At 34.6% G+C, this 26,679-nt stretch overlaps 5 non-coding genes across 5 annotated transcripts; all 5 read left to right on the top strand.

Moving 5' to 3' along the window:
• Positions 1–5,555: 5,555 nt before the first annotated feature.
• On the top strand, positions 5,556–5,629 carry TRNAT-CGU (transfer RNA threonine (anticodon CGU)). Its single transcript has one exon. It is a non-coding gene; the product is annotated as a tRNA-Thr (tRNA).
• A 3,116-nt stretch (positions 5,630–8,745) lies between these two features.
• TRNAT-CGU (transfer RNA threonine (anticodon CGU)) lies at positions 8,746–8,819 on the top strand. Its single transcript has one exon. It is a non-coding gene; the product is annotated as a tRNA-Thr (tRNA).
• A 5,506-nt stretch (positions 8,820–14,325) lies between these two features.
• Positions 14,326–14,399, top strand: TRNAT-CGU (transfer RNA threonine (anticodon CGU)). The gene has a single exon. It is a non-coding gene; the product is annotated as a tRNA-Thr (tRNA).
• A 9,371-nt stretch (positions 14,400–23,770) lies between these two features.
• Positions 23,771–23,844, top strand: TRNAT-CGU (transfer RNA threonine (anticodon CGU)). The gene has a single exon. It is a non-coding gene; the product is annotated as a tRNA-Thr (tRNA).
• Positions 23,845–25,363: 1,519 nt separating this feature from the next.
• Positions 25,364–25,437, top strand: TRNAT-CGU (transfer RNA threonine (anticodon CGU)). The gene has a single exon. It is a non-coding gene; the product is annotated as a tRNA-Thr (tRNA).
• The last annotated feature ends 1,242 nt before the right edge of the window (positions 25,438–26,679 follow it).

Here is a 26,679-nt window from a genome sequence, read left to right as displayed (position 1 = left end):
TTGGCTCGTAAACAGGAGATCTTGAGTTCAACTCTCAGCAGTACCTTGTTTTCATCTTCTCAAGAATAAGCTTCCTATCTTAAAGCGGGTGTTTTACCTGTGTGCAAACTCAAATTTGCCATTGTACCTGCCCTACTGATAGTGCAATTGTGAGATTAAGAATCTCATCTAAATGCTGAAAAGGATTTAAGACTGCTTCAAGCTTGACAATTTAACCAATGGATTTTATTTTGAAATGCCTCCACTTTCCGCACCTTACTCTCTAAGCAGTCTTTCCAATATATCACATCTTTTTGTGATTTAGCCAAGTTGGTCAAAGAGCCTGTTTAGTAAACAGAAAATCTTGATTTCGAATGTCAGCAGTGCTTTCCTTTCTTCATGTCAGTTTGGGGCTGTTAGCTGAAAAAGAGGACTTTCACTTTTGTTTGACATCAAACATGTCTTTCCCAAAGCCCTAATAAAGTGCAATTGAGAGAAAAAAAACTTTCTGCTTTTGAAATGCTCTAAAAGGAATTAGATGAAATAAGTTTCTTTAGAGAATATAGGATGGCTTCAATCATTACAAATTAAAACCAGTGGAATTTAAGTAAAAAAAAATTTGCTTTTGAAATGCTCTAAAAGGAATTAGATGAAATAACTTTCGTTAGAGAATATAGGATGGGCTCAAGCATTACAAATTAAAACCAGTGGAATTACACATTAGATGCTACAAATTTTCATAGCAGTTTTCTGAAAAAGCAGAATAGTAAATATTGACATATGGATCATGTTGTGCTGTGGCTTAGTTGGTTAAAGCGCTTGGCTCGTAAACAGGAGATCTTGAGTTCAGCTCTCAGCAGTACCTTGTTTTCATCTTCTCAAGAATAAGCTTCCTATCTTAAAGCGGGTGTTTTACCTGTGTGCAAACTCAAATTTGCCATTGTACCTGCCCTACTGATAGTGCAATTGTGAGATTAAGAATCTCATCTAAATGCTGAAAAGGAATTAAGACTGCTTCAAGCTTGACAATTTAACCAATGGATTTTATTTTGAAATGCCTCCACTTTCCGCATCTGACTCTCTAAGCAGTCTTTCCAATATATCACATCTTTTTGTGATTTAGCCAAGTTGGTCAAAGAGCCTGTTTAGTAAACAGAAAATCTTGATTTCGAATGTCAGCAGTGCTTTCCTTTCTTCATGTCAGTTTGGGGCTGTTAGCCGAAAAAGAGGACTTTCACTTTTGTTTGACATCAAACATGTCTTTCCCAAAGCCCTAATAAAGTGCAATTGAGAGAAAAAAAACTTTCTGCTTTTGAAATGCTCTAAAAGGAATTAGATGAAATAAGTTTCTTTAGAGAATATAGGATGGCTTCAATCATTACAAATTAAAACCAGTGGAATTTAAGTAAAAAAAAATTTGCTTTTGAAATGCTCTAAAAGGAATTAGATGAAATAACTTTCGTTAGAGAATATAGGATGGGCTCAAGCATTACAAATTAAAACCAGTGGAATTACACATTAGATGCTACAAATTTTCATAGCAGTTTTCTGAAAAAGCAGAATAGTAAATATTGACATATGGATCATGTTGTGCTGTGGCTTAGTTGGTTAAAGCGCTTGGCTCGTAAACAGGAGATCTTGAGTTCAACTCTCAGCAGTACCTTGTTTTCATCTTCTCAAGAATAAGCTTCCTATCTTAAAGCGGGTGTTTTACCTGTGTGCAAACTCAAATTTGCCATTGTACCTGCCCTACTGATAGTGCAATTGTGAGATTAAGAATCTCATCTAAATGCTGAAAAGGAATTAAGACTGCTTCAAGCTTGACAATTTAACCAATGGATTTTATTTTGAAATGCCTCCACTTTCCGCATCTGACTCTCTAAGCAGTCTTTCCAATATATCACATCTTTTTGTGATTTAGCCAAGTTGGTCAAAGAGCCTGTTTAGTAAACAGAAAATCTTGATTTCGAATGTCAGCAGTGCTTTCCTTTCTTCATGTCAGTTTGGGGCTGTTAGCCGAAAAAGAGGACTTTCACTTTTGTTTGACATCAAACATGTCTTTCCCAAAGCCCTAATAAAGTGCAATTGAGAGAAAAAAACTTTCTGCTTTTGAAATGCTCTAAAAGGAATTAGATGAAATAAGTTTCTTTAGAGAATATAGGATGGCTTCAATCATTACAAATTAAAACCAGTGGAATTTAAGTAAAAAAAAATTTGCTTTTGAAATGCTCTAAAAGGAATTAGATGAAATAACTTTCTTTAGAGAATATAGGATGGGCTCAAGCATTACAAATTAAAACCAGTGGAATTACACATTAGATGCTACAAATTTTCATAGCAGTTTTCTGAAAAAGCAGAATAATAAATATTCACATATGGATCATGTGGTGCTGTGGCTTAGTTGGTTAAAGCACCTGGCTCGTAAACAGGAGATCTAGAGTTCAACTCTCAGCAGTACCTTGTTTTCATCTTCTCAAGAATAAGCTTCCTATCTTAAAGCAGGTGTTTTACCTGTGTGCAAACTCAAATTTGCCATTGTACCTGCCCTACTGATAGTGCAATTGTGAGATTAAGAATCTCATCTAAATGCTGAAAAGGAATTAAGACTGCTTCAAGCTTGACAATTTAACCAATGGATTTTATTTTGAAATGCCTCCACTTTCCGCATCTGACTCTCTAAGCAGTCTTTCCAATATATCACATCTTTTTGTGATTTAGCCAAGTTGGTCAAAGAGCCTGTTTAGTAAACAGAAAATCTTGATTTCGAATGTCAGCAGTGCTTTCCTTTCTTCATGTCAGTTTGGGGCTGTTAGCCGAAAAAGAGGACTTTCACTTTTGTTTGACATCAAACATGTCTTTCCCAAAGCCCTAATAAAGTGCAATTGAGAGAAAAAAACTTTCTGCTTTTGAAATGCTCTAAAAGGAATTAGATGAAATAAGTTTCTTTAGAGAATATAGGATGGCTTCAATCATTACAAATTAAAACCAGTGGAATTTAAGTAAAAAAAAATTTGCTTTTGAAATGCTCTAAAAGGAATTAGATGAAATAACTTTCTTTAGAGAATATAGGATGGGCTCAAGCATTACAAATTAAAACCAGTGGAATTACACATTAGATGCTACAAATTTTCATAGCAGTTTTCTGAAAAAGCAGAATAATAAATATTCACATATGGATCATGTGGTGCTGTGGCTTAGTTGGTTAAAGCACCTGGCTCGTAAACAGGAGATCTAGAGTTCAACTCTCAGCAGTACCTTGTTTTCATCTTCTCAAGAATAAGCTTCCTATCTTAAAGCAGGTGTTTTACCTGTGTGCAAACTCAAATTTGCCATTGTTCCAGCCCTACTGATAGTGCAATTGTGAGGTTAAGTATCTCATCTAAATGCTGAAAAGGAAGTAAGACTGCTTCAAGATTGACAACTTAACCAATGGATTTTATTTTGAAATGCCTCCACTTTCCGCATCTGACTCTCTAAGCAGTCTTTCCAATATATCACATCTTTTTGTGATTTAGCCAAGTTGGTCAAAGAGCCTGTTTAGTAAACAGAAAATCTTGATTTCGAATGTCAGCAGTGCTTTCCTTTCTTCATGTCAGTTGGGGCTGTTAGCCGAAAAAGAGGACTTTCACTTTTGTTTGACATCAAACATGTCTTTCCCAAAGCCCTAATAAAGTGCAATTGAGAGAAAAAAACTTTCTGCTTTTGAAATGCTCTAAAAGGAATTAGATGAAATAAGTTTCTTTAGAGAATATAGGATGGCTTCAAGCATTCCAAATTAAAACCAGTGGAATTTGAGTGAAAAAAAAAATTTGCTTTTGAAATGCTCTAAAAGGATTTAGATGAAATAACTTTCTTTAGAGAATATAGGATGGGCTCAAGCATTACAAATTAAAACCAGTGGAATTACACATTAGATGCTACAAATTTTCATAGCAGTTTTCTGAAAAAGCAGAATAGTAAATATTGACATATGGATCATGTGGTGCTGTGGCTTAGTTTGTTAAAGCGCTTGGCTCGTAAACAGGAGATCTTGAGTTCAACTCTCAGCAGTACCTTGTTTTCATCTTCTCAAGAATAAGCTTCCTATCTTAAAGCGGGTGTTTTACCTGTGTGCAAACTCAAATTTGCCATTGTACCTGCCCTACTGATAGTGCAATTGTGAGATTAAGAATCTCATCTAAATGCTGAAAAGGAATTAAGACTGCTTCAAGCTTGACAATTTAACCAATGGATTTTATTTTGAAATGCCTCCACTTTCCGCATCTGACTCTCTAAGCAGTCTTTCCAATATATCACATCTTTTTGTGATTTAGCCAAGTTGGTCAAAGAGCCTGTTTAGTAAACAGAAAATCTTGATTTCGAATGTCAGCAGTGCTTTCCTTTCTTCATGTCAGTTTGGGGCTGTTAGCCGAAAAAGAGGACTTTCACTTTTGTTTGACATCAAACATGTCTTTCCCAAAGCCCTAATAAAGTGCAATTGAGAGAAAAAAACTTTCTGCTTTTGAAATGCTCTAAAAGGAATTAGATGAAATAAGTTTCTTTAGAGAATATAGGATGGCTTCAATCATTACAAATTAAAACCAGTGGAATTTAAGTAAAAAAAAATTTGCTTTTGAAATGCTCTAAAAGGAATTAGATGAAATAACTTTCTTTAGAGAATATAGGATGGGCTCAAGCATTACAAATTAAAACCAGTGGAATTACACATTAGATGCTACAAATTTTCATAGCAGTTTTCTGAAAAAGCAGAATAATAAATATTCACATATGGATCATGTGGTGCTGTGGCTTAGTTGGTTAAAGCACCTGGCTCGTAAACAGGAGATCTAGAGTTCAACTCTCAGCAGTACCTTGTTTTCATCTTCTCAAGAATAAGCTTCCTATCTTAAAGCAGGTGTTTTACCTGTGTGCAAACTCAAATTTGCCATTGTTCCAGCCCTACTGATAGTGCAATTGTGAGATTAAGAATCTCATCTAAATGCTGAAAAGGAAGTAAGACTGCTTCAAGATTGACAACTTAACCAATGGATTTTATTTTGAAATGCCTCCACTTTCCGCATCTGACTCTCTAAGCAGTCTTTCCAATATATCACATCTTTTTGTGATTTAGCCAAGTTGGTCAAAGAGCCTGTTTAGTAAACAGAAAATCTTGATTTCGAATGTCAGCAGTGCTTTCCTTTCTTCATGTCAGTTGGGGCTGTTAGCCAAAAAAGAGGACTTTCACTTTTGTTTGACATCAAACATGTCTTTCCCAAAGCCCTAATAAAGTGCAATTGAGAGAAAAAAACTTTCTGCTTTTGAAATGCTCTAAAAGGAATTAGATGAAATAAGTTTCTTTAGAGAATATAGGATGGCTTCAAGCATTCCAAATTAAAACCAGTGGAATTTGAGTGAAAAAAAAAATTTGCTTTTGAAATGCTCTAAAAGGATTTAGATGAAATAACTTTCTTTAGAGAATATAGGATGGGCTCAAGCATTACAAATTAAAACCAGTGGAATTACACATTAGATGCTACAAATTTTCATAGCAGTTTTCTGAAAAAGCAGAATAGTAAATATTGACATATGGATCATGTGGTGCTGTGGCTTAGTTGGTTAAAGCGCCTGTGTCGTAATCAGGAGATCTTGAGTTCAACTCTCAGCAGTACCTTGTTTTCATCTTCTCAAGAATAAGCTTCCTATCTTAAAGGAGGTGTTTTACCTGTGTGCAAACTCAAATTTGCCATTGTTCCAGCCCTACTGATAGTGCAATTGTGAGATTAAGAATCTCATCTAAATGCTGAAAAGGAAGTAAGACTGCTTCAAGATTGACAATTTAACCAATGGATTTTATTTTGAAATGCCTCCACTTTCCGCATCTGACTCTCTAAGCAGTCTTTCCAATATATCACATCTTTTTGTGATTTAGCCAAGTTGGTCAAAGAGCCTGTTTAGTAAACAGAAAATCTTGATTTCGAATGTCAGCAGTGCTTTCCTTTCTTCATGTCAGTTTGGGGCTGTTAGCCGAAAAAGAGGACTTTCACTTTTGTTTGACATCAAACATGTCTTTCCCAAAGCCCTAATAAAGTGCAATTGAGAGAAAAAAACTTTCTGCTTTTGAAATGCTCTAAAAGGAATTAGATGAAATAAGTTTCTTTAGAGAATATAGGATGGCTTCAATCATTACAAATTAAAACCAGTGGAATTTAAGTAAAAAAAAATTTGCTTTTGAAATGCTCTAAAAGGAATTAGATGAAATAACTTTCTTTAGAGAATATAGGATGGGCTCAAGCATTACAAATTAAAACCAGTGGAATTACACATTAGATGCTACAAATTTTCATAGCAGTTTTCTGAAAAAGCAGAATAATAAATATTCACATATGGATCATGTGGTGCTGTGGCTTAGTTGGTTAAAGCACCTGGCTCGTAAACAGGAGATCTAGAGTTCAACTCTCAGCAGTACCTTGTTTTCATCTTCTCAAGAATAAGCTTCCTATCTTAAAGCAGGTGTTTTACCTGTGTGCAAACTCAAATTTGCCATTGTTCCAGCCCTACTGATAGTGCAATTGTGAGGTTAAGTATCTCATCTAAATGCTGAAAAGGAAGTAAGACTGCTTCAAGATTGACAACTTAACCAATGGATTTTATTTTGAAATGCCTCCACTTTCCGCATCTGACTCTCTAAGCAGTCTTTCCAATATATCACATCTTTTTGTGATTTAGCCAAGTTGGTCAAAGAGCCTGTTTAGTAAACAGAAAATCTTGATTTCGAATGTCAGCAGTGCTTTCCTTTCTTCATGTCAGTTGGGGCTGTTAGCCGAAAAAGAGGACTTTCACTTTTGTTTGACATCAAACATGTCTTTCCCAAAGCCCTAATAAAGTGCAATTGAGAGAAAAAAACTTTCTGCTTTTGAAATGCTCTAAAAGGAATTAGATGAAATAAGTTTCTTTAGAGAATATAGGATGGCTTCAAGCATTCCAAATTAAAACCAGTGGAATTTGAGTGAAAAAAAAAATTTGCTTTTGAAATGCTCTAAAAGGATTTAGATGAAATAACTTTCTTTAGAGAATATAGGATGGGCTCAAGCATTACAAATTAAAACCAGTGGAATTACACATTAGATGCTACAAATTTTCATAGCAGTTTTCTGAAAAAGCAGAATAGTAAATATTGACATATGGATCATGTGGTGCTGTGGCTTAGTTTGTTAAAGCGCTTGGCTCGTAAACAGGAGATCTTGAGTTCAACTCTCAGCAGTACCTTGTTTTCATCTTCTCAAGAATAAGCTTCCTATCTTAAAGCGGGTGTTTTACCTGTGTGCAAACTCAAATTTGCCATTGTACCTGCCCTACTGATAGTGCAATTGTGAGATTAAGAATCTCATCTAAATGCTGAAAAGGAATTAAGACTGCTTCAAGCTTGACAATTTAACCAATGGATTTTATTTTGAAATGCCTCCACTTTCCGCATCTGACTCTCTAAGCAGTCTTTCCAATATATCACATCTTTTTGTGATTTAGCCAAGTTGGTCAAAGAGCCTGTTTAGTAAACAGAAAATCTTGATTTCGAATGTCAGCAGTGCTTTCCTTTCTTCATGTCAGTTTGGGGCTGTTAGCCGAAAAAGAGGACTTTCACTTTTGTTTGACATCAAACATGTCTTTCCCAAAGCCCTAATAAAGTGCAATTGAGAGAAAAAAACTTTCTGCTTTTGAAATGCTCTAAAAGGAATTAGATGAAATAAGTTTCTTTAGAGAATATAGGATGGCTTCAATCATTACAAATTAAAACCAGTGGAATTTAAGTAAAAAAAAATTTGCTTTTGAAATGCTCTAAAAGGAATTAGATGAAATAACTTTCTTTAGAGAATATAGGATGGGCTCAAGCATTACAAATTAAAACCAGTGGAATTACACATTAGATGCTACAAATTTTCATAGCAGTTTTCTGAAAAAGCAGAATAATAAATATTCACATATGGATCATGTGGTGCTGTGGCTTAGTTGGTTAAAGCACCTGGCTCGTAAACAGGAGATCTAGAGTTCAACTCTCAGCAGTACCTTGTTTTCATCTTCTCAAGAATAAGCTTCCTATCTTAAAGCAGGTGTTTTACCTGTGTGCAAACTCAAATTTGCCATTGTTCCAGCCCTACTGATAGTGCAATTGTGAGATTAAGAATCTCATCTAAATGCTGAAAAGGAAGTAAGACTGCTTCAAGATTGACAACTTAACCAATGGATTTTATTTTGAAATGCCTCCACTTTCCGCATCTGACTCTCTAAGCAGTCTTTCCAATATATCACATCTTTTTGTGATTTAGCCAAGTTGGTCAAAGAGCCTGTTTAGTAAACAGAAAATCTTGATTTCGAATGTCAGCAGTGCTTTCCTTTCTTCATGTCAGTTGGGGCTGTTAGCCAAAAAAGAGGACTTTCACTTTTGTTTGACATCAAACATGTCTTTCCCAAAGCCCTAATAAAGTGCAATTGAGAGAAAAAAACTTTCTGCTTTTGAAATGCTCTAAAAGGAATTAGATGAAATAAGTTTCTTTAGAGAATATAGGATGGCTTCAAGCATTCCAAATTAAAACCAGTGGAATTTGAGTGAAAAAAAAAATTTGCTTTTGAAATGCTCTAAAAGGATTTAGATGAAATAACTTTCTTTAGAGAATATAGGATGGGCTCAAGCATTACAAATTAAAACCAGTGGAATTACACATTAGATGCTACAAATTTTCATAGCAGTTTTCTGAAAAAGCAGAATAGTAAATATTGACATATGGATCATGTGGTGCTGTGGCTTAGTTGGTTAAAGCGCCTGTGTCGTAATCAGGAGATCTTGAGTTCAACTCTCAGCAGTACCTTGTTTTCATCTTCTCAAGAATAAGCTTCCTATCTTAAAGGAGGTGTTTTACCTGTGTGCAAACTCAAATTTGCCATTGTTCCAGCCCTACTGATAGTGCAATTGTGAGATTAAGAATCTCATCTAAATGCTGAAAAGGAAGTAAGACTGCTTCAAGATTGACAACTTAACCAATGGATTTTATTTTGAAATGCCTCCACTTTCCGCATCTGACTCTCTAAGCAGTCTTTCCAATATATCACATCTTTTTGTGATTTAGCCAAGTTGGTCAAAGAGCCTGTTTAGTAAACAGAAAATCTTGATTTCGAATGTCAGCAGTGCTTTCCTTTCTTCATGTCAGTTTGGGGCTGTTAGCTGAAAAAGAGGACTTTCACTTTTGTTTGACATCAAACATGTCTTTCCCAAAGCCCTAATAAAGTGCAATTGATAGAAAAAAAACTTTCTGCTTTTGAAATGCTCTAAAAGGAATTAGATGAAATAAGTTTCTTTAGAGAATATAGGATGGCTTCAATCATTACAAATTAAAACCAGTGGAATTTAAGTAAAAAAAAATTTGCTTTTGAAATGCTCTAAAAGGAATTAGATGAAATAACTTTCTTTAGAGAATATAGGATGGGCTCAAGCATTACAAATTAAAACCAGTGGAATTACACATTAGATGCTACAAATTTTCATAGCAGTTTTCTGAAAAAGCAGAATAGTAAATATTGACATATGGATCATGTGGTTCTGTGGCTTAGTTGGTTAAAGCGCTTGGCTTGTAAACAGAATATCTTGAGTTCAACTCTCAGCAGTACCTTCTTTTCATCTTCTCAAGAATAAGCTTCCTATCTTAAAGCGCGTGTTTTACCTGTGTGCAAACTCCAATTTGCCATTGTACCTGCCCTACTGTTAGTGCAATTGTGAGATTAAGAATCTCATCTAAATGCTGAAAAGGAATTAAGACTGCTTCAAGCTTGACAATTTAACCAATGGATTTTATTTTGAAATGCCTCCACTTTCTGCACCTGACTCTCTAAGCAGTCTTTCCAATATATCACATCTTTTTGTGATGTAGACAAGTTGGTCAAAGAGCCTGTTTAGTAAACAGAAAATCTTGATTTCGAATGTCAGCAGTGCTTTCCTTTCTTCATGTCAGTTTGGGGCTGTTAGCTGAAAAAGAGGACTTTCACTTTTGTTTGACATCAAACATGTCTTTCCCAAAGCCCTAATAAAGTGCAATAGAGAGAAAAAAAACTTTCTGCTTTTGAAATGCTCTAAAAGGAATTAGATAAAATAAGTTTCTTTAGAGAATATAGGATGGCTTCAATCATTACAAATTAAAACCAGTGGAATTTAAGTAAAAAAAAATTGCTTTTGAAATGCTTTAAAAGGAATTAGATGAAATAACTTTCTTTAGAGAATATAGGATGGGCTCAAGCATTACAAATTAAAACCAGTGGAATTACACATTAGATGTTACAAATTTTCATAGCAGTTTTCTGAAAAAGCAGAATAATAAATATTCACATATGGATCATGTGGTCATGTGGCTTAGTTGGTTAAAGCGCCTGGCTCGTAAACAGGAGATCTTGAGTTCAACTCTCAGCAGTACCTTGTTTTCATCTTCTCAAGAATAAGCTTCCTATCTTAAAGCAGGTGTTTTACCTGTGTGCAAACTCAAATTTGCCATTGTTCCAGCCCTACTGATAGTGCAATTGTGAGATTAAGTATCTCATCTAAATGCTGAAAAGGAAGTAAGACTGCTTCAAGATTGACAACTTAACCAATGGATTTTATTTTGAAATGCCTCCACTTTCCGCATCTGACTCTCTAAGCAGTCTTTCCAATATATCACATCTTTTTGTGATTTAGCCAAGTTGGTCAAAGAGCCTGTTTAGTAAACAGAAAATCTTGATTTCGAATGTCAGCAGTGCTTTCCTTTCTTCATGTCAGTTTGGCGCTGTTAGCTGAAAAAGAGAACTTTCACTTTTGTTTGACATCAAACATGTCTTTCCCAAAACCCTAATAAAGTGCAATTGAGAGAAAAAAACTTTCTGCTTTTGAAATGCTCTAAAAGGAATTAGATGAAATAAGTTTCTTTAGAGAATATAGGATGGCTTCAATCATTACAAATTAAAACCAGTGGAATTTAAGTAAAAAAATTTTGCTTTTGAAATGCTCTAAAAGGAATTAGATGAAATAACTTTTTTTAGAGAATATAGGATGGGCTCAAGCATTACAAATTAAAACCAGTGGAATTACACATTAGATGCTACAAATTTTCATAGCAGTTTTCTGAAAAAGCAGAATAATAAATATTCACATATGGATCATGTGGTGCTGTGGCTTAGTTGGATAAAGCGCCTGGCTCGTAAACAGGAGATCTTGAGTTCAACTCTCAGCAGTACCTTGTTTTCATCTTCTCAAGAATAAGCTTCCTATCTTAAAGCAGGTGTTTTACCTGTGTGCAAACTCAAATTTGCCATTGTCCCAGCCCTACTGATAGTGCAATTGTGAGGTTAAGAATCTCATCTAAATGCTGAAAAGGAATTAAGACTGCTTCAAGCTTGACAATTTAACCAATGGATTTTATTTTGAAATGCCTCCACTTTCCGCATCTGACTCTCTAAGCAGTCTTTCCAATATATCACATCTTTTTGTGATTTAGCCAAGTTGGTCAAAGAGCCTGTTTAGTAAACAGAAAATCTTGATTTCGAATGTCAGCAGTGCTTTCCTTTCTTCATGTCAGTTTGGGGCTGTTAGCTGAAAAAGAGGACTTTCACTTTTGTTTGACATCAAACATGTCTTTCCCAAAGCCCTAATAAAGTGCAATTGAGAGAAAAAAAACTTTCTGCTTTTGAAATGCTCTAAAAGGAATTAGATGAAATAAGTTTCTTTAGAGAATATAGGATGGCTTCAATCATTACAAATTAAAACCAGTGGAATTTAAGTAAAAAAAAATTTGCTTTTGAAATGCTCTAAAAGGAATTAGATGAAATAACTTTCTTTAGAGAATATAGGATGGGCTCAAGCAATACAAATTAAAACCAGTGGAATTACACATTAGATGCTACAAATTTTCATAGCAGTTTTCTGAAAAAGCAGAATAATAAATATTCACATATGGATCATGTGGTGCTGTGGCTTAGTTGGTTAATGCGGCTGTCTTGTAAACAGGAGATCCTGAGTTCAACTCTCAGCAGTACCTTGTTTTCATCTTCTCAAGAATAAGCTTCCTATCTTAAAGCAGGTCTTTTACCTGTGTGCAAATTCAAATTTGCCATTGTTCCAGCCCTACTGATAGTGCAATTGTGAGATTAAGAATCTCATCTAAATGCTGAAAAGGAATTAAGACTGCTTCAAGCTTGACAATTTAACCAATGGATTTTATTTTGAAATGCCTCCACTTTCTGCATCTGACTCTCTAAGCAGTCTTTCCAATATATCACATCTTTTTGTGATTTAGCCAAGTTGGTCAAAGAGTCTGTTTAGTAAACAGAAAATCTTGATTTCGAATGTCAGCAGTTCTTTCCTTTCTTCATGTCAGTTTGGGGCTATTAGCCGAAAAAGAGGACTTTCACTTTTGTTTGACATCAAACATGTCTTTCCCAAAGCCCTAATAAAGTGCAATTTAAAGAAAAAAACTTTCTGCTTTTGAAATGCTCTAAAAGGAATTAGATGAAATAAGTTTCTTTAGAGAATATAGGATGGCTTCAATCATTACAAATTAAAACCAGTGGAATTTAAGTAAAAAAAAAATTGCTTTTGAAATGCTCTAAAAGGAATTAGATGAAATAACTTTCTTTAGAGAATATAGGATGGGCTCAAGCATTACAAATTAAAACCAGTGGAATTACACATTAGATGTTACAAATTTTCATAGCAGTTTTCTGAAAAAGCAGAATAATAAATATTCACATATGTAACATGTGGTGCTGTGGCTTAGTTGGTTAAAGCGCCTTGCTCGTAAACAGGAGATCCTGAGTTCAACTCTTAGCAGTACCTTGTTTTCATCTTCTCAAGCATAAGCTTCCTATCTTAAAGCAGGTGTTTTACCTGTGTGCAAACTCAAATTTGCCATTGTTCCAGCCCTACTCATAGTGCAATTGTGAGATTAAGTATCTCATCTAAATGCTGAAAAGGAAGTAAGATTGCTTCAAACTTGACAATTTAACCAATGGATTTTATTTTGAAATTCCTCCACTTTCTGCATCTGACTCTCTAAGCAGTCTTTCCAATATATCACATCTTTTTGTGATTTAGCCAAGTTGGTCAAAGAGCCTGTTTAGTAAACAGAAAATCTTGATTTCGAATGTCAGCAGTGCTTTCCTTTCTTCATGTCAGTTTGGGGCTGTTAGATGAAAAAGAGGACTTTCACTTTTGTTTGACATCAAACATGTCTTTCCCAAAGCCCTAATAAAGTGCAATAGAGAGAAAAAAAATTTTCTGCTTTTGAAATGCTCTAAAAGGAATTAGATGAAATAAGCTTCTTTAGAGAATATAGGATGGCTTCAATCATTACAAATTAAAACCAGTGGAATTTAAGTAAAAAAAAATTGCTTTTGAAATGCTTTAAAAGGAATTAGATGAAATAACTTTCTTTAGAGAATATAGGATGGGCTCAGGCATTACAAATTAAAACCAGTGGAATTACACATTAGATGTTACAAATTTTCATAGCAGTTTTCTGAAAAAGCAGAATAATAAATATTCACATATGGATCATGTGGTCATGTGGCTTAGTTGGTTAAAGCGCCTGGCTCGTAAACAGGAGATCTTGAGTTCAACTCTCAGCAGTACCTTGTTTTCATCTTCTCAAGAATAAGCTTCCTATCTTAAAGCAGGTGCTTTACCTGTGTGCAAACTCAAATTTGCCATTGTTCCAGCCCTACTGATAGTGCAATTGTGAGATTAAGTATCTCATCTAAATGCTGAAAAGGAAGTAAGACTGCTTCAAGATTGACAACTTAACCAATGGATTTTATTTTGAAATGCCTCCACTTTCCGCATCTGACTCTCTAAGCAGTCTTTCCAATATATCACATCTTTTTGTGATTTAGCCAAGTTGGTCAAAGAGCCTGTTTAGTAAACAGAAAATCTTGATTTCGAATGTCAGCAGTGCTTTCCTTTCTTCATGTCAGTTTGGCGCTGTTAGCTGAAAAAGAGAACTTTCACTTTTGTTTGACATCAAACATGTCTTTCCCAAAACCCTAATAAAGTGCAATTGAGAGAAAAAAACTTTCTGCTTTTGAAATGCTCTAAAAGGAATTAGATGAAATAAGTTTCTTTAGAGAATATAGGATGGCTTCAATCATTACAAATTAAAACCAGTGGAATTTAAGTAAAAAAATTTTGCTTTTGAAATGCTCTAAAAGGAATTAGATGAAATAACTTTTTTTTAGAGAATATAGGATGGGCTCAAGCATTACAAATTAAAACCAGTGGAATTACACATTAGATGCTACAAATTTTCATAGCAGTTTTCTGAAAAAGCAGAATAATAAATATTCACATATGGATCATGTGGTGCTGTGGCTTAGTTGGGTAAAGCGCCTGGCTCGTAAACAGGAGATCTTGAGTTCAATTCTCAGCAGTACCTTGTTTTCATCTTCTCAAGAATAAGCTTCCTATCTTAAAGCAGGTGTTTTACCTGTGTGCAAACTCAAATTTGCCATTGTTCCAGCCCTACTGATAGTGCGATTGTGAGATTAAGTATCTCATCTAAATGCTGAAAAGGAAGTAAGACTGCTTCAAGATTGACAACTTAACCAATGGATTTTATTTTGAAATGCCTCCACTTTCCGCATCTGACTCTCTAAGCAGTCTTTCCAGTATATCACATCTTTTTGTGATTTAGCCAAGTTGGTCAAAGAGCCTGTTTAGTAAACAGAAAATCTTGATTTCGAATGTCAGCAGTGCTTTCCTTTCTTCATGTCAGTTTGGGGCTATTAGCCGAAAAAGAGGACTTTCACTTTTGTTTGACATCAAACATGTCTTTCCCAAAGCCCTAATAAAGTGCAATTGAGAGAAAAAAACTTTCTGCTTTTGAAATGCTCTAAAAGGAATTAGATGAAATAAGTTTCTTTAGAGAATATAGGATGGGCTCAAGCATTACAAATTAAAACCAGTGGAATTACACATGAGATGCTACAAATTTTCATAGCAGTTTTCTGAAAAAGCAGAATAATAAATATTCACATATGGATCATGTGGTGCTGTGGCTTAGTTTGTTAAAGCGCCTGGCTCGTAAACAGGATATCTTGATTTCAACTCTCAGCAGTACCTTGTTTTCATCTTCTCAAGAATAAGCTTCCTATCTTAAAGCAGGTGTTTTACCTGTGTGCAAACTCAAATTTGCCATTGTCCCAGCCCTACTGATAGTGCAATTGTGAGATTAAGAATCTCATCTAATTGCTGAAAAGGAATTAAGACTGCTTCAAGCTTGACAATTTAACCAATGGATTTTATTTTGAAATGCCTCCACTTTCCGCATCTGACTCTCTAAGCAGTCTTTCCAATATATCACATCTTTTTGTGATTTAGCCAAGTTGGTCAAAGAGCCTGTTTAGTAAACAGAAAATCTTGATTTCGAATGTCAGCAGTGCTTTCCTTTCTTCATGTCAGTTTGGCGCTGTTAGCTGAAAAAGAGAACTTTCACTTTTGTTTGACATCAAACATGTCTTTCCCAAAACCCTAATAAAGTGCAATTGAGAGAAAAAAAACTTTCTGCTTTTGAAATGCTCTAAAAGGAATTAGATGAAATAAGTTTCTTTAGAGAATATAGGATGGCTTCAATCATTACAAATTAAAACCAGTGGAATTTAAGTAAAAAAATTTGCTTTTGAAATGCTCTAAAAGGAATTAGATGAAATAACTTTCTTTAGAGAATATAGGATGGGCTCAAGCATTACAAATTAAAACCAGTGGAATTACACATTAGATGCTACAAATTTTCATAGCAGTTTTCTGAAAAAGCAGAATAATAAATATTCACATACGGATCATGTGGTTCTGTGGCTTAGTTGGTTAAAGCGCCTGGCTTATAAACAGGAGATCTTGAGTTCAACTCTCAGCAGTACCTTGTTTTCATCTTCTCAAGAATAAGCTTCCTATCTTAAAGCAGGTGTTTTACCTGTGTGCAAACTCAAATTTGCCATTGTTCCAGCCCTACTGATAGTGCAATTGTGAGATTAAGAATCTCATCTAAATGCTGAAAAGGAAGTAAGATTGCTTCAAACTTGACAACTTGACCAATGGACTTTATTTTGAAATGCCTCCACTTTCTGCATCTGACTCTCTAAGCAGTCTTTCCAATATATCACATCTTTTTGTGATTTAGCCAAGTTGGTCAAAGAGCCTGTTTAGTAAATAGAAAATCTTGATTTCGAATGTCAGCAGTGCTTTCCTTTCTTCATGTCAGTTTGGGGCTGTTAGCTGAAAAAGAGGACTTTCACTTTTGTTTGACATCAAACATGTCTTTCCCAAAGCCCTAATAAAGTGCAATTGAGAGAAAAAAAACTTTCTGCTTTTGAAATGCTCTAAAAGGAATTAGATGAAATAAGTTTCTTTAGAGAATATAGGATGGCTTCAATCATTACAAATTAAAACCAGTGGAATTTAAGTAAAAAAAAATTTGCTTTTGAAATGCTCTAAAAGGAATTAGATGAAATAACTTTCTTTAGAGAATATAGGATGGGCTCAAGCATTACAAATTAAAACCAGTGGAATTACACATTAGATGCTACAAATTTTCATAGCAGTTTTCTGAAAAAGCAGAATAATAAATATTCACATATGGATCATGTGGTGCTGTGGCTTAGTTGGTTAAAGCGCCTGGCTTGTAAACAGGAGATCTTGAGTTCAACTCTCAGCAGTACCTTGTTTTCATCTTCTCAAGAATAAGCTTCCTATCTTAAAGCAGGTGTTTTACCTGTGTGCAAACTCAAATTTGCCATTGTCCCATCCCTACTGATAGTGCAATTGTGAGATTAAGAATCTCATCTAAATGCTGAAAAGGAATTAAGACTGCTTCAAGCTTGACAATTTAACCAATGGATTTTATTTTGAAATGCCTCCACTTTCCGCATCTGACTCTCTAAGCAGTCTTTCCAATATATCACATCTTTTTGTGATTTAGCCAAGTTGGTCAAAGAGCCTGTTTAGTAAACAGAAAATCTTGATTTCGAATGTCAGCAGTGCTTTCCTTTCTTCATGTCAGTTTGGCGCTGTTAGCTGAAAAAGAGAACTTTCACTTTTGTTTGACATCAAACATGTCTTTCCCAAAACCCTAATAAAGTGCAATTGAGAGAAAAAAACTTTCTGCTTTTGAAATGCTCTAAAAGGAATTAGATGAAATAAGTTTCTTTAGAGAATATAGGATGGCTTCAATCATTACAAATTAAAACCAGTGTAATTTAAGTTAAAAAATTTTGCTTTTGAAATGCTCTAAAAGGAATTAGATGAAATAACTTTTTTTAGAGAATATAGGATGGGCTCAAGCATTACAAATTAAAACCAGTGGAATTACACATTAGATGCTACAAATTTTCATAGCAGTTTTCTGAAAAAGCAGAATAATAAATATTCACATATGGAGCATGTGGTGCTGTGGCTTAGTTGGTTAAAGCGCCTGGCTTGTAAACAGGAGATCTTGAGTTCAACTCTCAGCAGTACCTTGTTTTCATCTTCTCAAGAATAAGCTTCCTATCTTAAAGCAGGTGTTTTACCTGTGTGCAAACTCAAATTTGCCATTTTTCCAGCCCTACTGATAGTGCAATTGTGAGATTAAGTATCTCATCTAAATGCTGAAAAGGAAGTAAGACTGCTTCAAGATTGACAACTTAACCAATGGATTTTATTTTGAAATGCCTCCACTTTCCGCATCTGACTCTCTAAGCAGTCTTTCCAATATATCACATCTTTTTGTGATTTAGCCAAGTTGGTCAAAGAGCCTGTTTAGTAAACAGAAAATCTTGATTTCGAATGTCAGCAGTGCTTTCCTTTCTTCATGTCAGTTTGGCGCTGTTAGCTGAAAAAGAGAACTTTCACTTTTGTTTGACATCAAACATGTCTTTCCCAAAACCCTAATAAAGTGCAATTGAGAGAAAAAAACTTTCTGCTTTTGAAATGCTCTAAAAGGAATTAGATGAAATAAGTTTCTTTAGAGAATATAGGATGGCTTCAATCATTACAAATTAAAACCAGTGGAATTTAAGTAAAAAAATTTTGCTTTGAAATGCTCTAAAAGGAATTAAATGAAATAACTTTTTTTAGAGAATATAGGATGGGCTCAAGCATTACAAATTAAAACCAGTGGAATTACACATTAGATGTTACAAATTTTCATAGCAGTTTTCTGAAAAAGCAGAATAATAAATATTCACATATGGATCATGTGGTGCTGTGGCTTAGTTGGTTAAAGCGCCTGGCTCGTAAACAGGAGATCTTGAGTCCAACTCTCAGCAGTACCTTGTTTTCATCTTCTCAAGAATAAGCTTCCTATCTTAAAGCAGGTGTTTTACTTGTGTGCAAACTCAAATTTGCCATTGTACCAGCCCTACTGATAGTGCAATTGTGAGATTAAGAATCTCATCTAAATGCTGAAAAGGAAGTAAGATTGCTTCAAACTTGACAACTTAACCAATGGACTTTATTTTGAAATGCCTCCACCATCTGCATCTGACTCTCTAAGCAGTCTTTCCAATATATCACATCTTTTTGTGATTTAGCCAAGTTGGTCAAAGAGCCTGTTTAGTAAATAGAAAATCTTGATTTCGAATGTCAGCAGTGCTTTCCTTTCTTCATGTCAGTTTGGGGCTGTTAGCTGAAAAAGAGGACTTTCACTTTTGTTTGACATCAAACATGTCTTTCCCAAAGCCCTAATAAAGTGCAATTGAGAGAAAAAAAACTTTCTGCTTTTGAAATGCTCTAAAAGGAATTAGATGAAATAAGTTTCTTTAGAGAATATAGGATGGCTTCAATCATTACAAATTAAAACCAGTGGAATTTAAGTAAAAAAAAATTTGCTTTTGAAATGCTCTAAAAGGAATTAGATGAAATAACTTTCTTTAGAGAATATAGGATGGGCTCAAGCATTACAAATTAAAACCAGTGGAATTACACATTAGATGCTACAAATTTTCATAGCAGTTTTCTGAAAAAGCAGAATAATAAATATTCACATATGGATCATGTGGTGCTGTGGCTTAGTTGGTTAAAGTGCCTGGCTTGTAAACAGGAGATCTTGAGTTCAACTCTCAGCAGTACCTTGTTTTCATCTTCTCAAGAATAAGCTTCCTATCTTAAAGCAGGTGTTTTACCTGTGTGCAAACTCAAATTTGCCATTGTCCCAGCCCTACTGATAGTGCAATTGTGAGATTAAGAATCTCATCTAAATGCTGAAAAGGAATTAAGACTGCTTCAAGCTTGACAATTTAACCAATGGATTTTATTTTGAAATGCCTCCACTTTCCGCATCTGACTCTCTAAGCAGTCTTTCCAATATATCACATCTTTTTGTGATTTAGCCAAGTTGGTCAAAGAGCCTGTTTAGTAAACAGAAAATCTTGATTTCGAATGTCAGCAGTGCTTTCCTTTCTTCATGTCAGTTTGGCGCTGTTAGCTGAAAAAGAGAACTTTCACTTTTGTTTGACATCAAACATGTCTTTCCCAAAACCCTAATAAAGTGCAATTGAGAGAAAAAAACTTTCTGCTTTTGAAATGCTCTAAAAGGAATTAGATGAAATAAGTTTCTTTAGAGAATATAGGATGGCTTCAATCATTACAAATTAAAACCAGTGGAATTTAAGTAAAAAAATTTTGCTTTTGAAATGCTCTAAAAGGAATTAGATGAAATAACTTTTTTTAGAGAATATAGGATGGGCTCAAGCATTACAAATTAAAACCAGTGGAATTACACATTAGATGCTACAAATTTTCATAGCAGTTTTCTGAAAAAGCAGAATAATAAATATTCACATATGGATCATGTGGTGCTGTGGCTTAGTTGGTTAAAGCGCCTGGCTTGTAAACAGGAGATCTTGAGTTCAACTCTCAGCAGTACCTTGTTTTCATCTTCTCAAGAATAAGCTTCCTATCTTAAAGCAGGTGTTTTACCTGTGTGCAAACTCAAATTTGCCATTGTCCCATCCCTACTGATAGTGCAATTGTGAGATTAAGAATCTCATCTAAATGCTGAAAAGGAATTAAGACTGCTTCAAGCTTGACAATTTAACCAATGGATTTTATTTTGAAATGCCTCCACTTTCCGCATCTGACTCTCTAAGCAGTCTTTCCAATATATCACATCTTTTTGTGATTTAGCCAAGTTGGTCAAAGAGCCTGTTTAGTAAACAGAAAATCTTGATTTCGAATGTCAGCAGTGCTTTCCTTTCTTCATGTCAGTTTGGCGCTGTTAGCTGAAAAAGAGAACTTTCACTTTTGTTTGACATCAAACATGTCTTTCCCAAAACCCTAATAAAGTGCAATTGAGAGAAAAAAACTTTCTGCTTTTGAAATGCTCTAAAAGGAATTAGATGAAATAAGTTTCTTTAGAGAATATAGGATGGCTTCAATCATTACAAATTAAAACCAGTGGAATTTAAGTAAAAAAATTTTGCTTTTGAAATGCTCTAAAAGGAATTAGATGAAATAACTTTTTTTAGAGAATATAGGATGGGCTCAAGCATTACAAATTAAAACCAGTGGAATTACACATTAGATGCTACAAATTTTCATAGCAGTTTTCTGAAAAAGCAGAATAATAAATATTCACATATGGATCATGTGGTGCTGTGGCTTAGTTGGTTAAAGCGCCTGGCTTGTAAACAGGAGATCTTGAGTTCAACTCTCAGCAGTACCTTGTTTTCATCTTCTCAAGAATAAGCTTCCTATCTTAAAGCAGGTGTTTTACCTGTGTGCAAACTCAAATTTGCCATTGTCCCATCCCTACTGATAGTGCAATTGTGAGATTAAGAATCTCATCTAAATGCTGAAAAGGAATTAAGACTGCTTCAAGCTTGACAATTTAACCAATGGATTTTATTTTGAAATGCCTCCACTTTCCGCATCTGACTCTCTAAGCAGTCTTTCCAATATATCACATCTTTTTGTGATTTAGCCAAGTTGGTCAAAGAGCCTGTTTAGTAAACAGAAAATCTTGATTTCGAATGTCAGCAGTGCTTTCCTTTCTTCATGTCAGTTTGGCGCTGTTAGCTGAAAAAGAGAACTTTCACTTTTGTTTGACATCAAACATGTCTTTCCCAAAACCCTAATAAAGTGCAATTGAGAGAAAAAAACTTTCTGCTTTTGAAATGCTCTAAAAGGAATTAGATGAAATAAGTTTCTTTAGAGAATATAGGATGGCTTCAATCATTACAAATTAAAACCAGTGTAATTTAAGTTAAAAAATTTTGCTTTTGAAATGCTCTAAAAGGAATTAGATGAAATAACTTTTTTTAGAGAATATAGGATGGGCTCAAGCATTACAAATTAAAACCAGTGGAATTACACATTAGATGCTACAAATTTTCATAGCAGTTTTCTGAAAAAGCAGAATAATAAATATTCACATATGGAGCATGTGGTGCTGTGGCTTAGTTGGTTAAAGCGCCTGGCTTGTAAACAGGAGATCTTGAGTTCAACTCTCAGCAGTACCTTGTTTTCATCTTCTCAAGAATAAGCTTCCTATCTTAAAGCAGGTGTTTTACCTGTGTGCAAACTCAAATTTGCCATTGTTCCAGCCCTACTGATAGTGCAATTGTGAGATTAAGTATCTCATCTAAATGCTGAAAAGGAAGTAAGACTGCTTCAAGATTGACAACTTAACCAATGGATTTTATTTTGAAATGCCTCCACTTTCCGCATCTGACTCTCTAAGCAGTCTTTCCAATATATCACATCTTTTTGTGATTTAGCCAAGTTGGTCAAAGAGCCTGTTTAGTAAACAGAAAATCTTGATTTCGAATGTCAGCAGTGCTTTCCTTTCTTCATGTCAGTTTGGCGCTGTTAGCTGAAAAAGAAAACTTTCACTTTTGTTTGACATCAAACATGTCTTTCCCAAAACCCTAATAAAGTGCAATTGAGAGAAAAAAACTTTCTGCTTTTGAAATGCTCTAAAAGGAATTAGATGAAATAAGTTTCTTTAGAGAATATAGGATGGCTTCAATCATTACAAATTAAAACCAGTGGAATTTAAGTAAAAAAATTTTGCTTTGAAATGCTCTAAAAGGAATTAAATGAAATAACTTTTTTTAGAGAATATAGGATGGGCTCAAGCATTACAAATTAAAACCAGTGGAATTACACATTAGATGCTACAAATTTTCATAGCAGTTTTCTGAAAAAGCAGAATAATAAATATTCACATATGGATCATGTGGTGCTGTGGCTTAGTTGGTTAAAGCGCCTGGCTCGTAAACAGGAGATCTTGAGTCCAACTCTCAGCAGTACCTTGTTTTCATCTTCTCAAGAATAAGCTTCCTATCTTAAAGCAGGTGTTTTACTTGTGTGCAAACTCAAATTTGCCATTGTACCATCCCTACTGATAGTGCAATTGTGAGATTAAGAATCTCATCTAAATGCTGAAAAGGAAGTAAGATTGCTTCAAACTTGACAACTTAACCAATGGACTTTATTTTGAAATGCCTCCACTTTCTGCATCTGACTCTCTAAGCAGTCTTTCCAATATATCACATCTTTTTGTGATTTAGCCAAGTTGGTCAAAGAGCCTGTTTAGTAAATAGAAAATCTTGATTTCGAATGTCAGCAGTGCTTTCCTTTCTTCATGTCAGTTTGGGGCTGTTAGCTGAAAAAGAGGACTTTCACTTTTGTTTGACATCAAACATGTCTTTCCCAAAGCCCTAATAAAGTGCAATTGAGAGAAAAAAAACTTTCTGCTTTTGAAATGCTCTAAAAGGAATTAGATAAAATAAGTTTCTTTAGAGAATATAGGATGGCTTCAATCATTACAAATTAAAACCAGTGGAATTTAAGTAAAAAAAATTTGCTTTTGAAATGCTCTAAAAGGAATTAGATGAAATAACTTTCTTTAGAGAATATAGGATGGGCTCAAGCATTACAAATTAAAACCAGTGGAATTACACATTAGATGCTACAAATTTTCATAGCAGTTTTCTGAAAAAGCAGAATAATAAATATTCACATATGGATCATGTGGTGCTGTGGCTTAGTTGGTTAAAGCGCCTGGCTTGTAAACAGGAGATCTTGAGTTCAACTCTCAGCAGTACCTTGTTTTCATCTTCTCAAGAATAAGCTTCCTATCTTAAAGCAGGTGTTTTACCTGTGTGCAAACTCAAATTTGCCATTGTTCCAGCCCTACTGATAGTGCAATTGTGAGGTTAAGTATCTCATCTAAATGCTGAAAAGGAAGTAAGACTGCTTCAAGATTGACAACTTAACCAATGGATTTTATTTTGAAATGCCTCCACTTTCCGCATCTGACTCTCTAAGCAGTCTTTCCAATATATCACATCTTTTTGTGATTTAGCCAAGTTGGTCAAAGAGCCTGTTTAGTAAACAGAAAATCTTGATTTCGAATGTCAGCAGTGCTTTCCTTTCTTCATGTCAGTTTGGCGCTGTTAGCTGAAAAAGAGAACTTTCACTTTTGTTTGACATCAAACATGTCTTTCCCAAAACCCTAATAAAGTGCAATTGAGAGAAAAAAACTTTCTGCTTTTGAAATGCTCTAAAAGGAATTAGATGAAATAAGTTTCTTTAGAGAATATAGGATGGCTTCAATCATTACAAATTAAAACCAGTGGAATTTAAGTAAAAAAATTTTGCTTTTGAAATGCTCTAAAAGGAATTAGATGAAATAACTTTCTTTAGAGAATATAGGATGGGCTCAAGCATTACAAATTAAAACCAGTGGAATTACACATTAGATGCTACAAATTTTCATAGCAGTTTTCTGAAAAAGCAGAATAATAAATATTCACATATGGATCATGTGGTGCTGTAGCTTAGTTGGTTAAAGCGCCTGGCTCGTAAACAGGAGATCTTGAGTTCAACTCTCAGCAGTACCTTGTTTTCATCTTCTCAAGAATAAGCTTCCTATCTTAAAGCAGGTGTTTTACCTGTGTGCAAACTCAAATTTGCCATTGTTCCAGCCCTACTGATAGTGCAATTGTGAGATTAAGAATCTCATCTAAATGCTGAAAAGGAATTAAGACTGCTTCAAGCTTGACAATTTAACCAATGGATTTTATTTTGAAATGCCTCCACTTTCCGCATCTGACTCTCTAAGCAGTCTTTCCAATATATCACATCTTTTTGTGATTTAGCCAAATTGGTCAAAGAGCCTGTTTAGTAAACAGAAAATCTTGATTTCGAATGTCAGCAGTGCTTTCCTTTCTTCATGTCAGTTTGGGGCTGTTAGCTGAAAAAGAGGACTTTCACTTTTGTTTGACATCAAACATGTCTTTCCCAAAGCCCTAATAAAGTGCAATTGAGAGAAAAAAAACTTTCTGCTTTTGAAATGCTCTAAAAGGAATTAGATAAAATAAGTTTCTTTAGAGAATATAGGATGGCTTCAATCATTACAAATTAAAACCAGTGGAATTTAAGTAAAAAAAATTTGCTTTTGAAATGCTCTAAAAGGAATTAGATGAAATAACTTTCTTTAGAGAATATAGGATGGGCTCAAGCATTACAAATTAAAACCAGTGGAATTACACATTAGATGCTACAAATTTTCATAGCAGTTTTCTGAAAAAGCAGAATAATAAATATTCACATATGGATCATGTGGTGCTGTGGCTTAGTTGGTTAAAGCGCCTGGCTTGTAAACAGGAGATCTTGAGTTCAACTCTCAGCAGTACCTTGTTTTCATCTTCTCAAGAATAAGCTTCCTATCTTAAAGCAGGTGTTTTACCTGTGTGCAAACTCAAATTTGCCATTGTTCCAGCCCTACTGATAGTGCAATTGTGAGGTTAAGTATCTCATCTAAATGCTGAAAAGGAAGTAAGACTGCTTCAAGATTGACAACTTAACCAATGGATTTTATTTTGAAATGCCTCCACTTTCCGCATCTGACTCTCTAAGCAGTCTTTCCAATATATCACATCTTTTTGTGATTTAGCCAAGTTGGTCAAAGAGCCTGTTTAGTAAACAGAAAATCTTGATTTCGAATGTCAGCAGTGCTTTCCTTTCTTCATGTCAGTTTGGCGCTGTTAGCTGAAAAAGAGAACTTTCACTTTTGTTTGACATCAAACATGTCTTTCCCAAAACCCTAATAAAGTGCAATTGAGAGAAAAAAACTTTCTGCTTTTGAAATGCTCTAAAAGGAATTAGATGAAATAAGTTTCTTTAGAGAATATAGGATGGCTTCAATCATTACAAATTAAAACCAGTGGAATTTAAGTAAAAAAATTTTGCTTTTGAAATGCTCTAAAAGGAATTAGATGAAATAACTTTCTTTAGAGAATATAGGATGGGCTCAAGCATTACAAATTAAAACCAGTGGAATTACACATTAGATGCTACAAATTTTCATAGCAGTTTTCTGAAAAAGCAGAATAATAAATATTCACATATGGATCATGTGGTGCTGTAGCTTAGTTGGTTAAAGCGCCTGGCTCGTAAACAGGAGATCTTGAGTTCAACTCTCAGCAGTACCTTGTTTTCATCTTCTCAAGAATAAGCTTCCTATCTTAAAGCAGGTGTTTTACCTGTGTGCAAACTCAAATTTGCCATTGTTCCAGCCCTACTGATAGTGCAATTGTGAGATTAAGAATCTCATCTAAATGCTGAAAAGGAATTAAGACTGCTTCAAGCTTGACAATTTAACCAATGGATTTTATTTTGAAATGCCTCCACTTTCCGCATCTGACTCTCTAAGCAGTCTTTCCAATATATCACATCTTTTTGTGATTTAGCCAAATTGGTCAAAGAGCCTGTTTAGTAAACAGAAAATCTTGATTTCGAATGTCAGCAGTGCTTTCCTTTCTTCATGTCAGTTTGGGGCTATTAGCCGAAAAAGAGGACTTTCACTTTTGTTTGACATCAAACATGTCTTTCCCAAAGCACTAATAAAGTGTAATTGAGAGAAAAAAACTTTTTGCTTTTGAAATGCTCTAAAAGGAATTAGATGAAATAACTTTCTTTAGAGAATATAGGATGGGCTCAAGCATTACAAATTAAAACCAGTGGAATTACACATTAGATGCTACAAATTTTCATAGCAGTTTTCTGAAAAAGCAGAATAATAAATATTCACATATGGATCATGTGGTGCTGTGGCTTAGTTGGTTAAAGCGCCTGGCTTGTAAACAGGAGATCTTGAGTTCAACTCTCAGCAGTACCTTGTTTTCATCTTCTCAAGAATAAGCTTCCTATCTTAAAGCAGGTGTTTTACCTGTGTGCAAACTCAAATTTGCCATTGTTCCAGCCCTACTGATAGTGCAATTGTGAGGTTAAGTATCTCATCTAAATGCTGAAAAGGAAGTAAGACTGCTTCAAGATTGACAACTTAACCAATGGATTTTATTTTGAAATGCCTCCACTTTCCGCATCTGACTCTCTAAGCAGTCTTTCCAATATATCACATCTTTTTGTGATTTAGCCAAGTTGGTCAAAGAGCCTGTTTAGTAAACAGAAAATCTTGATTTCGAATGTCAGCAGTGCTTTCCTTTCTTCATGTCAGTTTGGCGCTGTTAGCTGAAAAAGAGAACTTTCACTTTTGTTTGACATCAAACATGTCTTTCCCAAAACCCTAATAAAGTGCAATTGAGAGAAAAAAACTTTCTGCTTTTGAAATGCTCTAAAAGGAATTAGATGAAATAAGTTTCTTTAGAGAATATAGGATGGCTTCAATCATTACAAATTAAAACCAGTGGAATTTAAGTAAAAAAATTTTGCTT

Source organism: Dendrobates tinctorius, unplaced genomic scaffold (assembly GCF_039654945.1).
Source record: "Dendrobates tinctorius isolate UK_male_01 unplaced genomic scaffold, ASM3965494v1 ptg000254l, whole genome shotgun sequence".
In the NCBI taxonomy this organism is placed as follows: domain Eukaryota; kingdom Metazoa; phylum Chordata; class Amphibia; order Anura; family Dendrobatidae; genus Dendrobates; species Dendrobates tinctorius.
This window is presented reverse-complemented; position numbering and strand designations above follow the sequence as displayed.